We start from the raw sequence: 21,732 nt of genomic DNA, 5'->3' as shown, positions 1-21,732 counted from the left end.
CTCTTCTTATGAAGCATCAGTTGGATTTTAACAAGGGCCCCCCAGTGACCCCGCTTTTCCTTGATCACCTCTTTTATGACCCAGTGAGGTCCTGGGGTCAGAACTTTTCACGCTAACAAAGGAAAAGCTGGAGACAAGTTCTCAGTCAAGCGCAGAGCCCCTACTCAGTGCAGGCTTAGCTCTTGCTGGGCAACAGACACAAAAGGAACATCCGGCTCTTGTTTGTGACCGAATAAGAAACTGTCAGCTAGAGAAAGAGTAAATGACAGGCTGGATGGGTCGGTCCTGAGAGGCCTGAGGCTGCCCCCAGGCCTGAGAGCTCAGCAGACCTGACGCATAGACGCCAGTACAGCTGTGCACACTTGTAATCCCAGCACTAAGAGAAGGAGGCAGGAAGACAGGAGGTGAAGGCCATGTGAGACCAGCCTGGGCTACATGAGGACACACACACACACACACACACACACACACACACACACACACACGCACGCACGCACGCACACACATACACACATCATGGCTTCCCAGCTGCTCAAAGCCACAGAGCAGAACCGAAATCTCCCACAAGCCCCATGCCAGGTAACTATGTAGGCAGAGCTGCTAGCCACAGGCCACACGCAGCTGCTGTGGGTGACAGCCGAGCTCCATCCCTGGGATGCTGTCACCTCCTGATATGAGAGTGAAAGTCACCACATCCTCAAGTCCACCCCCTAAAACAGTCTCTGAACCAAACTGTGGCCCCCCTCCGTGAAGAAGGCCCATGATGGGAACAGAAAGTCTGGTGCCTGTCACCCAGGTGCTCGCTCTTCCTGCTGCTGATAACCAAGTGACATCACTCCGTTGTTACTAACGGCACTGTGTTTACTTAGTCTTCAAAGAGAGTTCCAGACTGGTATCTGGTGACTAAATGGAGGTCAGAGGTCCTGTGACATCAGCCGTGCTCAGCAGGGGCAGGCCCAGTGACAGTTGCTGGAGCTTCGTGACCATGTGCCAACTCTGAGGCCCTTCCTGCCCAGCGCCCCTCCCGGGCTCCACGCACGCCCTGGCCATGAGGCAGTTCCCCGGCAGCCACCAGCCACCTCACAGGCACATAAACACATGGGTGCCGCCTTTTATTGTTTTCCAGAACATTCTCTCTCAAGCCCAAACATTGCCACATCACCACCACCTCTCGGCACATCTGCCCTTTATGACCCAGCACAAGGCATACGACTGCTATTTCCTCCACCCTGTAGGGATTTTTTATGGGGTTTTTATTTGGTTTCGCTTTTGCTGTGCTTCTGAGAATTGTCCTTTTGTTCTTCTGTCTGCTTGTGACGTCCGCTCTCCAAGGAATTGTGCTCAGAAAAAGAAAAAAAAAATCACACAGCTGTTACCTGAAGCTTGTACCTCCAGAAAGAGACCGGCACCCACCACCACACCCTCCCAGGAAACAGTGGCTCAAAGGGCAGACCTGGGCTTTGGGTAAGCCACGCAGAGACAGGAAGGCCACATTCTGAGGCTCAGAAAGAGCCTCATTGTCTGGATCAGTGGCCCTAGCATCCGTCTGCCTTAGGCGGGGTCCTATTCGTCACACAGCCCAATTGTGAGCAGTTGTTACTTCAACGCCCCCCACACCACGACCTGACACTTGCCTGGCCCTAACAAAGGCCATCAAAGCCACACCTGGGACTCCGGATCTCTCATTCACTCCCTAGCCTAGTGAGGCCCTGTGTGGTTGCAAAAGCCACCATCTTGTGCTGTGCATGGCCTCCCACGGTGGAGGACGTATACGTTACCAGAGGAAGCTGGAGTGGGAGAAAGGGGAGCCCCTGTCCTGCGTGTCACCGCAGGTGTCTCCATCAGGAGCACCAGCTGTTTCGACTCACATCCGTCTGATGCGTGGCAACCTGACCCCGCTGACAACCGTTGCCAGGCTGAGCTGGATCAGCTGACCATCTGCCCTGGCACGCACCTGGAAGAAGGAGGTGAGAAGAGCATGTTAGGAGAACACAGACTACCTAAGGTGGTGATGGGTAGGCACCAAGGCCCAGGGACACAGAAGCCTCCTGTAGAGGAGTCCCGGGTCTCTGTCAGGTGGGAATCTGGTCACACAGATCTCGCTTAGATGCACAAGTGACAGCCCCACTGTGGTCAGCTCTGCACTGTGCGTGGAGATTCCTTGTCTGAGACTGTCCTAACATGCCTCTACCCTAACTCCACATCACCAGCCTAAGGGTTAAGTGACACCTGGGGGCCATGGCTTCAACTACGTCCTCCATCACCAGAAGGGGCCCTCAAACCTAGCTGCGCCTCCAGTGTGGACTCCTTGCATGAGGATGCCCTGTGCTGGGCAGGAGCCCAGAAACTTAGCCCTGCACTCTGTCCACTGACCACAGGAAGGGCTCCAGTTGAGTCAGAGGGGAGTCTGGCTAGAGGCAGGGCTGTGGGAGCCAGCTTGGTCCCCTTACTCATCAGGGCACAGAACGGCCAGCAGCCTTGGGGGCCAGAGCCTCTGTGTTGACTGCAAATTCAAGGAATCCACAGAAGGCCACATAGTGCCCCGTGGCTCCAACCTCAGAAATGGGTCTCCCCCCCCCCCCCACTCCCCCCACCCCCACCCCCACCCCCCGTCCTGACTCAGAGAGGAAACAAACGCTGAATCACCTCCACTTCCTCCTCCTGCCCGGCTCAGCCAAGACCAGCAGTGGCTTCCAGGGACAGACAGGTGACCGCTGCTCAGAAAGCTACAAGGGGTGGGTGGGGCAGGACTCAGGGCCCACTCTGCCATGGACCAGCAGACCAAGCTTGACTATGGCCCTCACCCCCTGTGTTTTCCAAACACTGCGTGGCTCCTAACGGCCCTGTCCTGTCCTGTCCTGTCCTGCCTTGACCTTGGCTGTGTTATTTTTCACTTCCCTGTTCAGAGCTCAGCCACACTTTCCAAATGTCATGAATCATCAGCACAGAGCAACGGCCACTTAGAGAGGCAGGAAACCGCTGCACGCCAGGCCTGGACAGAGCAGTTCCCTGCGCTGGCCTCTCCTGCCCCCTGCTCACTGGGACACGAGGCCACAGTGGAGGTCCTGGGGACGGTGGCACCCTGCGGGTTCAACCCCTTCGCCAGCAGCATCTCGCTGCTTACATTGGGCAGCATCTCGCCAGTTCAGCCTCCCCTGCCTGAGCTGGCTAAAGTGAAGCTGGTATCTCCCAGTGCCAGAGGGACTGTTACAAAGACTGGGTCCGGCAGACAGCAGAGCCGTCAAGTGGACTTGGGGCTTCCTCTTGCAGCCTTGCAATTCTGAACCGAGGTCACCTCTGTCATCCAAGCCCCTGTGGACCAGACCATATGCTCTCTGGATAACATTCAGCAAGTTCCCCAAAAATGGTCACCAGTCAAGCCCATAAATCAATCAACAATGGGGACTGAGGAAATGGCTTAGTCAGTGAAAGCGCCGACAAGCTTAAGGACCCAAGTTCAAATCCCCGGCGCCCACATAAGACGTAAGTGTAAACCGGGCGTGGTAGCTCACGCCTTTAATCCCAGCACTTGGGAGGCAGAGGCAGGTGAATTGCTGTGAGTTCGAGGCCAGCCTGGTCTAGAAAGTGAGTCCAGGACAGCCAGGGCTACACAGAGAAACCCTGTCTCGAAAAACCAAACCAGACCAAACCAAACAAACAAACAAAAAAGAAGTAAGTGTAGCACAGCCCTGGGGTCTGGCAGAGACCGGAAGATTCTGTGAGCTCTGAGTGCAATGAGAGCACAAAAAATAAGGTGGAGGGATGACTGAGGAGGACACACACCAGTTTGGGACTTTTTCTCCCCTGTACAAATGCGCACACATACAGTCATGCTAAAAACAAAAACGGCATGAATGTGAAGTTTTCCTGACAGGTCACATCTGTCTGAGATAGATCTCCTGTTCCCACGGTCTAGACGCTGTTATTGTTCTGAGTTTTAATGGCTGAACCACACATGCCTGTACTCTCTTAAGTAGCCCCCTTGTGGCAGCTGGATGGATCAGGACAGCCGACCAGGGTCAAGGAGGGGGGCGGGGAGACAGCCATGGCAGAGCTTTCTCCTCAAGTGCCAAATATCCAATACGGTAATCAAACCCCAGATTGCAGACATCGGGGAATTAACTAAATTAGCCATCACAGACCACGATGCTGGGTAACCAAACAGATCCAAATGTCTTGAAAACATACAAATCATAACACTGTAGCTCTTCAAGTCAGGAAACGAATCTCAGACCCTTAGAGATAATAGAAGTGCTGCCTAAGAACAAAACAAAACAACCTGTTCCTGGGGCTGGAGACACAGATCAGTGGCTAAAAGTACTGGTGGCTCTTGTAGAGTACTCAGATTTGATGCCTAAGGCCCACAGACAGGCTCACAACCATCTTTAAGTCCACTAACCATCACAGGTACCTGGCATGTGCATGGTCCACATACACATGAAGACAAAAAACAAAAAAGAAGAAACAAAACAAAATTCATACACATAAGATAAAAATAAATCTCCTGGCAACATCAAGCCTACCTCAAAGAGGATGATGAGCATCAAAAGAACCTCCTTATGGAGTTGGCTTCAAATGTGGCAAACCAGCAACTGGGGAAAATGTCCTCATTTCTGCCACAGACATAATTCTGCCTTAAAAATGTGCAAGCTTAGATGCAGGCAGAGTCAAAGGCCAAACTCTGCCAAGACAGCGTAAGCAAGTCCTCAATAGTTCCTGCTTCACAAATATGTCTGTCTGATATACTGGACCAGAGGGCTGAAGAAGATGCTCCAACATTATAGACAGTTTTGGGTGACTGTTCAGGCAACAAACTGTCTGTGTCATCTTCTCATTTTGAAAGCTGCTTACCTGTACTTCCTGTATACTCAAGTAATTAATTTTATTCCTTCTCAAGTCTCTGGTGGGGTTGAAGACCAGATAGTTTAGTTTAACAATTAAGCTTGGGCAGGAGAGATGGCTCAGAGGGTAAGAGCACAGCCTGCTCTTCCAAAGGTCTTGAGTTCAATTCCCAGCAACCACATGGTGGCTCACAACCATCTATAATGAGATCTGGCACCCTCTTCTGGTATGCAGGGGTTTAGTTGTTTTGGGGTTGAGATATTTTTAGATCTAGATAGATGTTTTAAGTTGATAAAAATATGACAGATATTGATTTACATTCAGAATTTTAGACTCAACCAAGACAGGAAAGATGCTCTCTTCAAGGTTGCCAAATCAAATAGCCAAAACAATATGAACGTAAATTTTACATAAATCCTGATTGCTTCATGGCTCTTCTTGATGTAGGAAGTTTATTGCATATATGTGTAATAATGTAAATTTGTATGTAAAAAAATAAAAAGATTTTGTCCTTCAAAAAAAAGATAAAAATAAATCTCTTTTTTTAAATTCTGATATCTCATCAAACATCGTGGAGAACCGAGGTCCAAGGAAGTGAGATGGCTTGTTGAAGCCATGTGATGTAAAGTGACAGAGCCAAGAGTGCTCCCATCTCCTGGCTGGTAATTCAAGGTTGTTTCTATTTATCATAACTGTCATTGCAGTGGGAAGGTGTGGGAGTCAAGTCGGATGTCCTTCGTGTCCTCTGAAGCTCCAAGCCTGCGAGAGAGGGTCTACTGAGTTACCTGACATTCTCAGTCAGAAAGTCACAAACTTCTTCAACAGGAGTTATGAATATAGCTGCCACCATATTTTCAAGGGAGTCCTTTACACAGGAAAAACTAAGAATCAATAAATTAGAGATTGGTTGTCACAATTTTTTTTAAGCTCTAGAGAACAAATTTGGGAGAAGGATGACTTTGGATGCATAGTCTGTGCATACTCAGTTCTGACCTTGTACTGTAAAAACAGTATTGATGTACATAAGCAAACACAGTCTGTACCAATAAAACTTTATTAACAACATGCCGTAGGCTCAGTCTAGCTCAGGCAGTCATTTGCCCTGAACTTATACGCCTGGTTGGCTGCTTTCCCATCGCCTCAGATCCTGTAGATATCAGGGAGTGAATGGTCACCCCGTTCCTGCCCTGGATCCAGCCCTCAAGCGGGAACAACCGAGGGTGTGCAGTGCAAGAAAGAATTTGTTTCGCTTTTCCATTAAATGGTGACAAGTTCTTTGAATTTCTAATTGGAAACTTTCACACATCACTTGAGGTTGCTGCAACTCACTTCCTGCCACCCGCTTACTGTGTATTTTGAGCAAAACTGCGGCGAAGGCCAAGGCTGCCCTTTGGCCTCTGGCGGTTGTCTGGAGTGCACTGTCCTGACTCATGGGTACGCAGACCACAAGAGAGCTACTGGTACATTCTTTCCCCTTCTCATAAAGTTCCGACTGCCTTCACAACTTGGGGCCTAAACTAGGAGCTCCGGACCAAACACTGCCAGGGAGGAGTGTTCAGCTTCTCCTTTCGTGAGTTAGGACTTTGAACCTAGCAGTACGGTACGTGCTCTCATCTTGCCCCCTTTCCCGCAGGACCCCCCTCTACCCCAAGAGTTGCTCCCTTAGGCCATCAGCCTTTCTGAGAAGTCACCCACTGCACTGTTGACAAAGAGAGTGCGACGCAGGGCAGCCTCCCCCGAGCTCCACCCAGCTGTAGCCAGTGGCATCTGAATCTTCCGACTCTTCCCTGAGGTTAAGGCTTAAGAAGAGGCTGTGGCTGCTTCTCTGTGCCGTTGCCCACCCACGGTCACACTTAAGCACCGGGGCATCTGCCAACCCGCATCCCTCAGCATCCTCCCAGTGAGATGGGACTCAGGGCGATGAAGCAGGAGGCGGAGGCTGTGGGCTGCGGCCTCGGCACATTTACATCTCCGCGTCTTCTGGGGCACTGAGGCCAGCCCTTTCTTTCTCTTTTCTCGTTCTATCAGGGACGCTTTTCTCTGGCTTCCCATGGAAGGAAAAAAAAAAGTCTCAGAGCAGGCCACTTCCTGTTTTTTTGTTTTGTTCTCCTGCCCTACTGGTGTACCCTTCGACCTTCTGTCCTGAACTGAGAACAAGGCACAGGCGTGTGTCCCAGCGCCAAGCAGCTGGCTCAGCAGCTAGGAAAGGAAAGACCCAGCAGGCTCTGCTCACGCCTGTGGGCTGAGACAATGGCTTCTCTCAAGTCCCGAGTCATTGCCTCATCTTAAAAAAAAACAAAAACAAAAACAAAAACAAAAAATGGGCGGGCGGGGGTGGGGGGTGCTCAGGGGGATGGGTGTAGGAATCTAGAAGGATCTATAGACCGGCTGCTTCAGTGGCACAGCCTCTAGTTGGTAGGCTGTGCCCCCGTAAGCAACCCTGAGGAAAGTTCACCTCCCACCAAATAGAAAGATGAGGCAAGTGAAAGGAGCCTAGCTGGGCAAAGGAAGGGACTCCTTGCGGGAGGGAGGGGACGAGAGAGGGCAATGGAGGTGCCTGTGTACTAAAAATAAGGGGCTGGAGGGATGGATCCGCAGTAAGCACACTGCTCCTGAGTAGGCCAGAGTCCAGTTCCCTGCACCCACACAGAAGCTCACAACCCTCTGTGACTCCAGCTCCAGGGGACCCAACGCCCTCTCCTGGCCTCTTGGAGCACTGCATTCACCTGTGTACATGAACTCACACAGGTTCACGCGCATGTAAATTAAAAATAAATAAATAATCTTTAAAAGGTAAACCAAGAAGGTAATGAAGCCAGTTAACGTAGGAAATTAACATGTGATAATTTTAGAAAGTTTTCTAAAAAGCAAACCAGAAGAAAAAAGATTTGGTTTTGGGCATACCCACTCACACTGAGTCCTCACTTGGGGCACACCCACTCACACTGAGTCCTGACACTTCACGTTTAGTGAGATCTCTCTCTCTCTCTCTCTCTCTCTCTCTCTCTCTCTCTCTCTCTCTCTAACTTTTTTTAATTAAATATTTTTACATATGCATTTCTATTACTACACATATATACAATCAACTACCTACAGCAAAAGGAACCACGAAACAATCTCGGTGCAGTCTCTCCTCCTTTGCTTGCCCCATTGGCCCTGGCACAAATGCTCCGTTTCTTCTTTTCTGTGACACTCGTCCCCTTAGGCTGGTCTTGCATTCTTGACGTGTTTGGAATCAGCAGGCGGGTGGCCAGGGATCACATCCAGAAGGCCTGCTCGGGCCGCAGAATGGATTCTTTGCTTTGTTCCTTCCACACCTGCTCCAGGCACTGCAGGGACTACAGAAAAAACACCAGCAGAGCCAAGGACATCCCACCCGCCCTCCATGGGCAGAAACTCTTGCTGTGCTGCCCAGGAAACCCCAGAGGGAGTAGGGAAAACAGTCAGCCCATGAGGGTTAACCAACATCCATTACATGGGGGGATTTCCAGCAAAGGCCAGCAAACACTGGAGGCCTGCTCTGTGGGGAGGGTCTGCCTTCCCTGGGCTGGACTCCGTAAGGATAGCAAGCTTTGCTCTCGGCGGCGTCTGCCTTGCATTGTCCTGCTGGAAACAGCCCATCCCGTTCTGCCCTTTTCGTGGAAAGTTCCTGGTACAGTTTTTGTTCGTAGTCTCCTGAGACAGCCCTCAATAACACAGTAAACATCTAGGGGGAGGGAGGGAGGGAAGGAGGGTGCTCTCCGGAGATGACAGAATCAGCTACGCAGAGTCACCGCTGCTGACAGGGGACGCTTCTGGTCTCAGAAACCGCAGCCACGCATGCACTGTGTGGAGTGGGACCTTTGCAGAAACAGGTCAGGCCTGTGCATACCAGAGTGGCAAAGTCGGGTTCCCGTAAGCCAAAGAGACTGGTTTATTCTGTTAACAATAGCAAAGGCCTTAGCTTTCCACCTTAAATTGTATAAATGTCACAGGGAAAAACAAAACAAAACGTTATCCTTGGTTGAAAATGCTGTCAGTCTTTTAAAAAGTCAACTGGAGATAAAACAGACAGCCCTTAGAGTGGGGGGGGGGCAGGGAAGTGGGGGGGGGGCAGGGAGGCAGGGGGGGCAGGGAGGCAGGGGGGAAGGGGGCAGGGGGGGCAGGGAGGCAGGGGGGCAGGGGGGGCAGGGGGGCAGGGAGGCCGGGGGGGCAGGGGGGCAGGGGGGCCGGGGGGCAGGGGGGCAGAGGGGCAGGGGGGCCGGGGGACCTCCTACAAGTGGGATAGCTGAAGCTAACCGGCTACAAAAGCCACTCCAGCGTCCGCTCGCCTTACAGAGTAGCTGAGTCAGAGAGCGCAGGAGAAACAGCCTTGGCCCGCCAGGTTTCTTTTGCTGGTAACCAAATCTGCACCCAAGAAAGACAAGGAAGAGGAGAGAATTCACTGGAGAGATGGCTCAGTGGTTAAGAGCACTGGCTGCTCTTGCAGAGGTCGAGGGCTTGATTCCCAGCACCCACACGGCTGCTCACAAGAATCTGTTGTTTCTGGGAGATCTGACGCCCTCTTCTGGCCTCCCTGGGCACTGAACACATATAGTGCACCTAACAGATGAAGGCAAAATGCCCGAACACATAAAATATAAGCAGGTAAATATGTTTAAAATACATTTAAGTATAAAATTCGTTGCTCTGGCTTTTTTTTCCCCCAAAGAGGCACCAGTTGCATGGTGCAAACATGGAAGCAACCTGGTGTCCATCTTTGAGGAGCGTGTAAGCAAAGCACAGGTGGACATCTTGTAGAGTCTTGTTCTCCCTCAGAAGGAAAGACGTCTGACACCTGCTACCACATAGATGGACACTGAGGACGTTGCCCAAGTGAAATAAGCCAGACATGAAGGGAAAGAACAGTGTCATTCTGCTTATGCAGGGGACCAGAAATAGTCAAATTCGCAGAGACAGGGAGGAGAAAGGTGGTTTCCTGGACTGGCAGGGGAGGGGGAGGGTTGTCTCAGGGGTACAGTTTTTCGGTTTTGCTAAACGAAAAGGTTCTAGAGATGACTGACAATGTGGATGCTAACGGCCCTGAGAAGTGCCGACCCAGCGGGCTCTGTGGCCCGTCTTAGCTCTCCACAATTAAGAATGACTGCAGATTAACCTTTCTGAACGATCCTGGGATAAAGATGGAGCGCTGGCTAGGTGTGGCCCTCCTGCAGTGTGGTCACACAGCCTCAGTGGGAGACCCACTGGTGGGCTTGCAGTAACAGCCCAACCACGGTGTGGAGCCCACACACCTACTTTGCTCCTTCAGCAGAAGGCCGGGCCCCCTTCCATCTCCAACTTCTATGGGGAATCAGGGAGGGGGGGGTACGGCTGTGTGTGTGTAGGGGAACAGCTCTCTGTGCTGTGGGGGGACAGCTCTCTGTGCTGGTGGAACAGTTCTCTGTGCTGGGGGATCTGTGTTGGGGGGCATGGCTCTCTGTCCTGGAGGGAAAGGCTCTCTGTGCTGGTCAGGGTAGATCTCTGTTTGGTTTTCTCTACAGTGAAGGGCACGGAAGCCAAACAGGCAACTCAGGATTTATGGAGTCTGCTCCCTGCCGAAAGCTCCTGTAGAGTTAAGCATCCTGACCACTGCGCGCAGATGAGCTGGAGGCTCAGTGAAAGCATGAGCAGGAGGGTTGTAGGCACAAGCTAGTCTGCCCAGTTTAACAACTAGGGGTTGTGGGGGGCGGAGCATCTATGAGATGGCTTTGTGGCTAAGGGCTTGAGTTTGATTCCCGGGACTCACATGGAGGGAGGAGAGAACTGACTCCTGCAAGTTGTTCACATGAATGCACACACATTCACACACATACACACATTCACACATACACACACATATATACACATACACACACAACGCACACACACATACATACACATACACACATATACACACTACACACACATATACACACAAACACACATACACACACACATACACATTCACACACAAATTATAATGAACAAGACCTTACACACTAATTGGTTAGTATCTGGCTATCTCAGGTTACTTTTGGATGGTTGGTTTTTGCTGTTGTTTGCTGTTTTTGGAATGGGGTTTCACTATGTAGCCCAGGCTAGTCTTGAGCCTGGGATGATCCTCCTGCCTTTGTTTCCCCTGAGTACCAATGCATCTGGCTTGTCAGAGATGCTTTGGAAGGGAGGTGGAGGAGCTGCATGGAGAACAAAGGCCCAAGGGAGCGGGCCTCCGAGGAAGGAACCGGAAGTTTTAGCTTTCCCATTTGTGGTGCAAAGTTGCCTTTGTGTGTCAACTTGACACAAGCTAGAGTCATCAGAGAGGAAGGAGCCTCAGTTGAGGAAATGCCTCCATGAGATCCAGCTGTGAGGCGTCTTCTTACTTAGTAATTAGTGCAAGAGGGACCAGCCCACAGTTGGTGGTGTTGTCCCTGGGCAGGTGGTCCTGGGTTCTGTCAGACATCAGCCTGAGAAAGCTGTGCGGGGCAAGCCAGCGAGCAGCACCCTCCATGGCCTCTGCATCAGCTCCTGCTCCATGTGCCTGCCCTGTTTTGAGTTCCTGTCTTGATTTCCTGTGAGGACAAACTATGATCTGGAGTGCAAGCCAAATTAACCCCTTCCTCCCCTGCTTGCTTTTTGGTCAGGGTATTTCATTACAGCAACAGAAAACCATAAGACAGGTCCTTTATCTTGTAAGCCAAGGAAAGCTTCAGAGACTCTGCCAAGTGCCCGCAGGCTGGGATCAGAGGCAAGGCTGGCAGGTGGGAGGAAGCTGGGCTTTACGTGCGTTGAGCGCTGCGCAGACTCAGTGGCAGTTCATGTCACTCTGGTGGGGAATTAGAGGTGTTGGGGGAGCTGAACCTAACAGGCCATGGCCTGATGTAGTGCAAATAAAGGCTGCTGTGTGGCGACAATATCTGGGGGGGAGGGGCGGCATCTCCAGCCCCTGGCCTCACCCACAGAGTTCTTGACCGCTGTAACACCCAGGAAGTGGAGGAGGCAGGACACAAGACCCAGGGCTCATCCCAGGGCAGCCAGGCACCAGCCTGCAGGGACAGGGCCTCCTGTTTCCGAAGATCTAGATGCGTACAGGCTTTGAGACAGCTGATGCCTGAGGTGCCACTCCTGTGAGGACAACTGCGGAGGGACAGCTGCACCCTGGTCGTCTTTGGAATGTCAGAAATGTTGGCCTGAGGGGGATGTTGCTATTTCAGTCTCTCGGGCACCCTCCTCCCTCATGCAGATACTCTGCAAGGTCCCCAAGGACCCCCTGCAAGTTTCTGCAAGTTGTCTGCCCTCTTGGCCACTCACAGGTTTACTCCATATGGGTGACGTGTTTTCCCTTCAGCCACCTTATCGATAGGGCTGGACATGGGTCCTAGGGTCCTTGATCAGAGGCCACAGCCTCCCTCCACTGTTCTAGTCAGCAGGGACAATATGGAGGACAAGAGAAGAGACAGAGATGTCACTGCCAAGGGCAGCAGGAGGGACTGCTGTGTGGAAAGATCTCTGAGGTGGCCCTGCTGGTCTCCTTGGTCTTCATCTGATTCAGGTGTGGCTGAGAAGCCAAAAAGAAAGGTGGACTGACCTCAGGATGTGATGACAGGTGCCTGGGGACGGAATACTTCTGTTCTCTCTGATTTTATGTACGCCCGCGTGTGTGTGTGTGCGCACACACACACACACACACACACACACACACACACACACACACAGTGTCTCACAAAGCCAAGGCTGCCTCACATGGGTGCCATGGCCTATGTAGTACTAGGCATCAAACCCAGGTCTTTACGTGTGTCACATGAGAACTCAGCCAACGGAGCTAGTTTCCAGACTCTGTTCTTCCCTGAACCTGCTTGCATACACACCCTGGTGGTCAGACCTGCCTGCTTAGAGATGTCCCCCAGGCTGCCTGAGGCCACAAGGGCATGGATTGTGTGAGTTAACCCAATGGTAGCGTGCTGTAGTCAGCGTTCTGTTGCTGTGAAGAGAAGCCGTGGCCAGGGCAACTCATACAAAGGGAAACATTTAACTGGGGCGGCTTACAGTTCAGAGGTTTAGTCTATAGCGTCACGGCAGGAAGCGTGGTGGTGCACAGTCAGACCTGGTGCTGGAGAGGTAGCTGGGAGTTCTAGGTCAGCAGGCAGCAGGAAGAGAGGCTGGGTCTGTCTTGAGCGTTAGAAACCTTAAGGCCCACCCCCGGTGACACACTTCCTCCATTGAGGCCACCCCTCCTAATAGTGCCACATCCCGCGAGCCTTTGTGTGGGCATTTTCATCCAAACCACCACACAGAGGAATTAGAGGGCGCGTGGTGGGTCTTCTGGGCTGAAGTACGATTGCATGCCGCCAAGCTCAAGGTTTTGTTTGTTTGTTTTTTTAATAGGAATCGAACTCATGTTGCAATGCAAGCGATGACCGGCCAAGCCACCTCCCCAATTCCACCTTGCTTGTTTTTATTTATTTTTTAAACGCTGCACCCTTTGGGTTTTACTCACAGTCCTTTCTGAGGGAATCAAATTCAAGGTGTCTCAGTTTTAGATCCTAGGGCCACATCAAGTCACACATTGTCACTGTGATCAGGTATCTGACTAAACGCCTGAAGGGACGAAAAGATTCGTTTTACTTGGTGGAGTCAGAGAATCCAAGCCACACACGGGTGTTGCCACTGCGGTAATTGGGAGGCAGGCAGAGAGAAAGAACACCTGTGCGCCAGCTGGTGCCTTGCCTCTCTGTCCCACTCAGGCCCTCAGTCTGTGGGACGGTGCCATCCACATTCAGGGTGCCTGTCCCCCACTCAGCTAACCCCAGGGGCACTGACAGAGGTGATTTCCTGGAGGCCCTGCAGGCACAGTTCGCTCAGACAGAACCAAGGAGGGAGGGCTTCCTGCATCTTTGGCCCCTCCCCTTCCCAAGTAGCAACACCTTTCACCCTGGTACTGGGGGGTTCTCTTGAGCTTCTCCTCCGTTAAGTCCCAACCCTTGGCAACTCGAGCTAAGACTGTGGCTGGTGTTAGCAAGCCACTGGCTGTGCCTCAACCAGCACCCACAGACCTCTGCCAGCACAACCTCCTTTTTCCCCTCAGTCACCCCTCAGCGTTTATTTCCTGGTGTGGCTGAAGGGAAGCGCTAGGACTGAGTGACTTAAACAACAGATGTTTATCGTCTAAGGCGTGGAGAGCGAAAGTCCAAGATCCAAGTGTGGAAAGGCTGGCTGCTTCTGAGGCCAAAGAGGTCGCAGATGAGGGGGAGACCACGTACAAAGGCCCCGGGGCAGGAACAAATGCCGTTGCTCCCACCACTGAAGCCTGCTGCCTTGCCTCAATCCCCGGAGATATTTAAGTCAAGACTACCTCACCCCAAAAGACCAGCAGCTCCTGAACTCTGGAGACTGAGGCAGAAGGATCACTTTCTTAGGTCCATCCTGAGCTATATAGTAACTTCGAGGCCAGTTTAGGCTACAGAGTGAGATCCTAGCTCATAAAATAAAAAGGGGAAACATCCTTCGTTAAACAAGCTCTTTGCCAGAGAGTGGTTCAAGTTTATTGTCTTCAGAGTCTGCACAAGGCCCCTCCAGAATGCTCCAAGGGCCCAAGTCCACCCTTTACAGACCTGACAGGCCTGCCTTCACGGGCTAAATGTCCTTCTCTGCCTGACGCCGTTGAATTGAGTTTCCAGGAGGCCCATGGTGCCAGATGAGCCCTGGTCCTGTTTAACCTTAGCGTGAGGCCCCAGATGAAGCTCCCTCCTCCGAGGCAGCCCTCAGAGCTCCCCTAGTGGTCTCCAGTTCGTAGCTGCCCCCTCACTGGAGCCTCACCAGACCTTGATGACGTGGGCCACGCCACAGGATAGTCAACCCTTGGGGGCCGGAAAGAGTGCCAGAAGCCACAGAGCTAATGGACAGCAGGCCTGGCACCCGCAGCCTGGCCTCCTGACTCCGAGGCCATTGCTCTGTTCTGTGGCTCACACTCTTCCACCATGTGGGTCTACATGGTGTGAACACCACCGCCTGCCGAAGCCAGAGCATGTGGAGTGGACTGGTGGGTGCACCTGAAGAGCGCAAAGGGCAGGAGCGCCAGCTCTCCCTCCTGCTGGCTGGGTCACCGCACACCCAGCTGGAGTGTCAGATGCCCTCCTCACAGGCTCGTGTGTCTGAAGTCTTGGCCTACTGCTAGTGATGATGTTTCGTGAGCAGAGGAAGTGGGTCCCTGGGGGGCAGGCCTTGCTGTTTGAGGTCCAGCCCTACTTCCCTGCTCTGGGCCCACCCTCTGCCCTTTGGTTCGCTGAGATGTGTGCAAGCCATCTGATGCCGCTGCCTTCATCTTTCTCCTGCTGTGATCAACAGCACCCTCAAGCCAGGAGCTGAAACCAGACCCTCCCTCCGTCCTGTTTCTTCGAGCAACAGAAAAGGTGGCTGAGACCTCGGCTTCCAGGAAGCTCCTCATGCTCCGCCTCTCTGACTTCTCTGATTCCAGGCGGAGGGCTCTGCTGGCTGCAGGGTGCTGTCCCCGCATGCTGGACCGGCAACGTTCAGTATTCACAGGGAAGCCAGTACCACCTTCCCACACTCACGTCTCCACCCCCAAAAACAGCAAACATAAGCATTAACAGCGTAAGCTAGCCAGAGTGTGCACATTGGGGGGGGGGGGCTTCTTTGGCTTGTGCACAGAGCAGGGGCATCCTTCACACTGCCTGAAGGTGATTGTCGGAAGAGGAATTCAGGCGTCCCTGTCTCCTCAGGGCCAGAAACTGCCTGGATCACCGGCTCGCGCTGCCATGCTTCACCTGCAGGGGTCTCTGCTGCAGCTCACACCCTGAAACCTACACACTTGTCAAAACCCTGACATCCCTGCCACACAGAAACACACACACCCGTGTAGGCTCTCAGAGCACACGGGTTTTCTTAGGAGGATGAAAAGGGGGCCCAGATCAGTCCATGGCAAATTAAACAATTCTGCCAAGTATTAATTAGAGGAAAAAAGAAGTGTGGGGAGAGCCAAGAGGCATAAAACAACAGAAGAGGGAAAAAACCGAATCATTGTTTCGGCCACTTGTGTTTCTTTGCTTTCAGGCACACTACTCGTGTCTGTCTTATAGCACACGGTGACTGTCGGCTGGAGCCTACTGAGGAAAAAATAGAGGGTCTGGCTAGAAAGCTCCACCAGTGAGTGGACTGCAAGTTTAAGGACCTGAGTCTGAGCCCCAGGACCCACTCATAAGAGACAGAGTGGCAGCATGCATGTGTGAACCCAGCACTGAGAAGGTGGAAGCAGGCAGAGCCCGGGGCTTTCTGGCCGGGCAGCCTGGTGTGGTCAGTGAACTCCGGGGCAGTGAGAGGCACAGTGGCCTGAGATTCCCCCAAAACCAGAAGCGGAAATAAATCCTCCTCCTCTTAAGTGTCTCTGCAGGGTTTCTGTCACAGCGATGAGGGTAACACACATGTCCTGCTTCAAGGTTTAAATCCTTGTGCACTGCTGGTGGGATGTAAGCTGATACCACCGATCACTGTGGAAAACAACCTGAGCCGGAGCTCAGTGGCCTATGCCTGTAGTTACAGCACGTGGGAGGCAAAGGCAAGAGTGGCAGGGGTTCAAGGCCAGCCTGGGCCATATGAGAGCCTATGGCAGATGTTTTCTGTTGTATATTTTACCACAATTTAACTTTCATTATCACTGTGTGTATAATGTGTATGTGTGTGGGCACCTGCGCTGTGGCATGCTATGTGGGCACAGGCGCCGTGGCATGCTATGTGGGCACATGCGCTGTGCCATGCTATGTGGGCACAGGCGCCGTGGCGTGCTATGTGGGCACCTGCGCTGTGGCATGCTATGTGGGCACAGGCGCCATGGCGTGCTATGTGGGCACATGGGCTGTGGCATGCTATGTGGGCACAGGCGCCGTGGCGTGCTATGTGGGCACATGCGCTGTGGCATGCTATGTGGGCACAGGCGCCATGGCGTGCTATGTGGGCACATGGGCTGTGGCATGCTATGTGGGCACAGGCGCCGTGGCGTGCTATGTGGGCACATGGGCTGTGGCATGCTATGTAGGCACAGGTGCCATGGTGTGCTATGTGGGCACATGCGCTGTGGCATGCTATGTGGGCACAGGCGCCATGGCGTGCTATGTAGGCACATGCGCTCTTGCATGCTATGTGGGCACAGGCGCCATGGCGTGCTATGTAGGCACATGCGCTGTGGCATGCTATGTGGGCACAGGTGCCATGGCATGCTATGTGGGCACAGGCGCCATGGCGTGCTATCTGGGCACAGGTGCCATGGCATGCTATGTGGGCACAGGCACCATGGCATGCTATGTGGGCACAGGCGCCATGGCGTGCTATGTAGGCACATGCGCTGTGGCATGCATGTGGAGGTCAGGGGACGATTCTGCAGTCAGTTTTTCCATGTTTACGTGGATTCAGGGGACCAGATTCAGGCCGCCAGGCTTATGTATCAAGCACCTCTAACAGCTGAGCCGTCTTGTTTAAGCCAGGCCTTTACATTTTTTTTTTCTTTAATTCTTTACTTAACAATAGCCAGAGTCAGGCAGTCGTGGCACAGGCCTTTAATCCCAGAACTCGGGAGGCAAAAGTAGGCAGATCTCTGTGAGTTCAAGGCCAGCCTGGTCTACAGAGTGAGTTCCAGGACAGCTAATGCTACACAGAGGAACCCCGTCTCAAAACACACACGCACACACACATGAAAAATTTAAAAAAAAAAAACACAATAGCTAGAAAAACTTTCTCACGTAAGGTAACATTCACAGACACACACAGGGGACCTGCAAAGCACACAGGCCACTCCCCCTAGGCAAGCATAAATAAGCTCTTCACTTTTGACCCTGACCCCCCCCCCTCAGCCCATTCTGCCCTAAAACCTAACAGGCACCTGTGCAGATACCACAGGAAGCAGCAGCCTGGGATCCACACCACACATGGAGGCCCCAGATCCAAGTGGGCAGAGACTGGGCCGTGCTCCAGGGCAGCCGTCCCTGGGGCCCTCACAGAGAGGAGGCGCTGGCCGCAGCTGGACCAGCGAGGGTGCCACCCGCGCCTCCCACTCTTCCTCTGTGGATCTGTTTGCTCATCCACAAAGGAGAAGCAACCACCTGGACAGTAGAGCATGGATTCGTGGCCACGCCTGCCACACCTGCCACACCTGCCACACCTGCCACACCTGCCACGAATCTTCTTAAACAGGGCAGAACCAGCAGGTGTGTGGTAGTGCAGGCCTTTAACTCTAGAACCCAGGAGGCAGAGGCAGGTGCATTTCTTGAGTTCAAGGCCAGCAGGACTACATGGTGAGAACCCATCTCAAAACAAACAACAAAAATCCCCAGAAAACTCTGAACTGGGAAATTATATTACTTATTTGTATTTAGCCTCTGTGTGTGTTTGTGTGTGTGTGTGTGTGTGTAATATGTATGTAGTATATGTAAGTGTGTGTGGAGTATGTGTATATATGTGTGTATAGTATGTGCAGTGTGTATATGTGGTGTGTGTGTCTGTGTAGTGTATTAGTGTGTGGTATGTGTGTCTGTGTACTGTGTATCTGTCTGTATAATATGTATGTAGTGTATGTGTATATATATGTGTGTAATATGTGTGTGTAGTATGTGTGTCTGTGTACTGTTTGTGTATAGTGTATGTATGTGTGGTGTATGTCTGTGTAGTTTGTGTGTGTGTGTAGTGTGTGCAGTATGTGTATGTGACATGTGTATCTGTGTAGTATGTGTCTATGTAGTGTGTGTGTGTGTGTAGTGTATGTGTATGTGTAGCATGTGTCTGTGTAATATGTATGTAGTGTATGTGTGTGTGGTAGTGTGTATGTAGTACATGGGTATCTATGTGTGTATGTGAGTGTGTGTAGTGTGTGTATAGTGTATGTGTATGGTGTATGTCTGTGTAGTGTATGTGGGGGGTGTGTGTGTGTGTGTATGTGTGTGTGTGTGTGTACCAGGTACACACACTGAGGAAAGATTCCATCCCCTCCTTTTGCCAGGCCCTGGGATGGCAGTCAGGTACTCAGGCTCTGCAGCAAGCACCTTTATTGGCTGAGCCATGTTTCCAGCCCTGAAGTGGAGACTTCTAACCACCCGTCCCCCTTGTATAGGTGAGGAAGCACAAAGCACAGTCACACCACATCCCTCTCCTGAGGCCACATAGCCGTACAGAAGCAGAGCCTGTGTTTGAACCCAGGAACCTTGGCTCCTGCCGGTCAATCAACATTCATATTGCCTCCCTTTAGTGAACAAAACCCCAGCTGAAAACTAACTTGCTGGGTGGCAGGAAAGGGACCGAGCAGTGCAGCCGGAATCCTTGCGACATGGAGCCCCAGGCACGCACCTCCCCAAAACTGTGACTGTTCATCCCAAGATGCCGACGGTCGCTGAGAACATGAGGGTAAAGGGTGAAGCATGTCAGATAATGTCACACGTTCCTGGAGCCACTACGCTGCCACCACAACAGTCCAACTCTCGACGCGCACAGGGACAGATCACGCAGCAGGGACAGCACCGATGGGCTATTGTCGGGAAGCATCTGGGAGGCTCAGCTAGAAACCAGTGAGCCAGAGAGAGAAAGGAAGTCATGGGGGAGCTGGAGTCCTCCCCCAGCCCCCACTGGGGCCCAGCGTGGATCCGAGACCAGGAGGAGCCATGAGAAAAGGGTACCAGTGACCCCAAAGAGGGTGAGATGCTGGCTCCCCTGGGTGTTGGCTTCCCAGGAAGACTCCACGCCAACCTGGGCTGCAAAGGCAGAATGGCAGAGGTCTTTCATGAGGAAGTGGCCACCAGGCCTTAGGTAGGAGGGAGCGCTTGAGAGTGTAACTCCTCAGGTGCTGGAGAGATGGCTCAGCGGTTAAGGGAGTGTAACTCCTCAAGGTCAGGCCAAGCTAGCACCACACCTTGGAGGGAAAGCCCATCCTGAAATAGAATTTTAGAACAACACAAGCTGGTCGCCAAGTTACAAATGGTGAAAATAGATGGTGATTTTTCTCAACTGCCCCTGAGATTATGAGTGGGGTTTCCCTGAGACTACACGTTAGCGTCATCTAGACTTTTATCCATGTCAGTCTGAGCTGCATCTTTCTCTTTGACTGTGTGTAGCTCTTACGTGTGTGCACATTAATGTGCGCGAGCACATGTGGGAAGAGCACATGCCCTTGCACGTGTACGGAGGCAGGCGTTGAATCAGGTGCCTCCCTCGGTTGCTCTCCACCTTATTAATCAAGACAGAATCTCTCGCTGACCACGTACCTCACCAGCTGGCCAGCAAGCCCCAACTGACTCAGCCGCCCCAGGGCCGAGGCTGCAGAGAGGTGTGTGTCACACACAGCTTTTTACATGGGCACTGGGGATCTGAACTCGGGTCCTTAAGCTTGTGCAGCAAACACTTCACTGGGCATCTTCCCAGAGCATCCTTCCCAGTGTTTTTACTACAACAAAACACACAAAAGAGAAAATAGATGCAGAAGAGAAAAACACGCCCTCTAGACCACTCTGGAGAAAATGGTCCAACGGTCCATCAAACAACCAGCCTCTCCTTCTCCTGTTAGCTGCTGTGCTGTCATCCTGCAACAGTCATTCCGCACCCACCCACCCCACCCCCTAGGCTGTACTCTGCCCCACTCTGAAGTTTCTAACATCCCTTTTTCTAAGAACCCAAGATTTAATCAGGCAAGGTGGCTCACGCCTGAGAGGCAGAGAAGTGAGGGAAAGTTTGAGACCAGCATGTGAAATTTTGTCTCAAAAAAAAATATCAAATTAACTTAAAGTTCAAAGTAAGGTGCTCAGGGGATATCACTCTATAATAAAGCGCTTGCTCGGCAAGAAGGACGGGCCCCAGCTTGGTCCCCAGGACCCAAATTTTAAAACTGGCCATGGCAGCTCGACTTACAAGCTTCGAACTAGAGACAAACTGATAGCTGGACCCCTGGGACTCAGTGGACAGCCTCAGCTACCAGGTAAATGTCAGCCTAGTGAGGGATCCTACCCCAAATAAGGTAGCTAGTGCCTGAGGAACTGCAGCCAAGATTGGCCTCTGGCCCCCACATGGGGGCCATGTGAGTACATGCATGTGTACCCACAAACATGAGGATTCGTACGTATGTGCACATGCAAACATGAAGAGTGCCTCAGCAACAGCCTTCCACCCTGGAGAATGCTCACTAGAGCTTTTTTTTTTTTTTTTTAATGCTTCCCTCCCCCCCCCCCCCCTTGAGTAAAGAGTTAGATGATGCCCAAACCTTTGCTTCTCCAAACCAGAAAGATTAGGTGTCTCACAGAGAGCAGGGGGGTTCGGGTAGTCCCACAGGCAGCTGGGCTTCCCCCACCCCTACCCTCTGCTTCTTCCTCTCTCACCCCCCTCCACGTCCCTCTCTCAGTGAGTTGGGCAGAATGGGAGGCCTCTTTGCTTTGCAGTCTGAAGGAAGCCCCCTGTTTCTCTGCATCTCAAGTCTAGAAAGAGCTCCTGAGGAGTCTGTGTGAGCCCACCAACAGAGGTTCAGAGTGCAGTACACCCCTCACACACGCACCAGCATCAAGCCCTCTTTGGATCCACGGCTCAGTGTTAGCACGCAGGTCGCTATGAAGCCCTTGTCTGCACCTGTGAGCTTCCCAGACAGAAGTCACGCTGTACAGTGAAGCATAGAAAACAGAAAGCCGTTAGCACCCAGTGAATGTTATTTTTAATGAAAGTGGTACGTTTTGAGTCACAGTGCTGAAACCAGGTCAGAAATGAGTCATCGGAGAACCAACCGCAAAGTCTCCTGGAGGTGCTCTGCAGATGACTGCCGTGTCACCAGCTCTGCACACGCCTCCCCGAAGACGCTGTCACACTGGAGCCGGTATGGGGCCACCGGGTGCCATGTCAGCTCAAAAGATGCTTTGTTGTCAC

General features: G+C 52.2%; 2 long non-coding RNA genes across 2 annotated transcripts; one reads left to right on the top strand and one right to left on the bottom strand.

Annotated features, from left to right (window-relative positions):
• Window positions 1-1,103: 1,103 nt before the first annotated feature.
• On the bottom strand, window positions 1,104-8,051 carry LOC311583574. The gene is made up of 3 exons (XR_014774587.1): window positions 7,937-8,051; window positions 5,182-5,601; window positions 1,104-1,954 (listed from the first exon to the last, which is right to left on the bottom strand). It is a non-coding gene; the product is annotated as an uncharacterized lncRNA (long non-coding RNA).
• Window positions 8,052-8,594: 543 nt separating this feature from the next.
• Window positions 8,595-16,396, top strand: LOC311583575. The gene is made up of 3 exons (XR_014774588.1): window positions 8,595-8,696; window positions 9,160-9,468; window positions 13,222-16,396. It is a non-coding gene; the product is annotated as an uncharacterized lncRNA (long non-coding RNA).
• Window positions 16,397-21,732: the final 5,336 nt, after the last annotated feature.

This window comes from Acomys minous (genome assembly GCF_964271855.1).
Source record: "Acomys minous genome assembly, chromosome: 14".
In the NCBI taxonomy this organism is placed as follows: Eukaryota; Metazoa; Chordata; class Mammalia; order Rodentia; family Muridae; genus Acomys; species Acomys minous.
The sequence above is the reverse complement of the archived record's forward strand: the minus strand, read 5'-3'. Positions and strand labels throughout refer to the sequence as shown.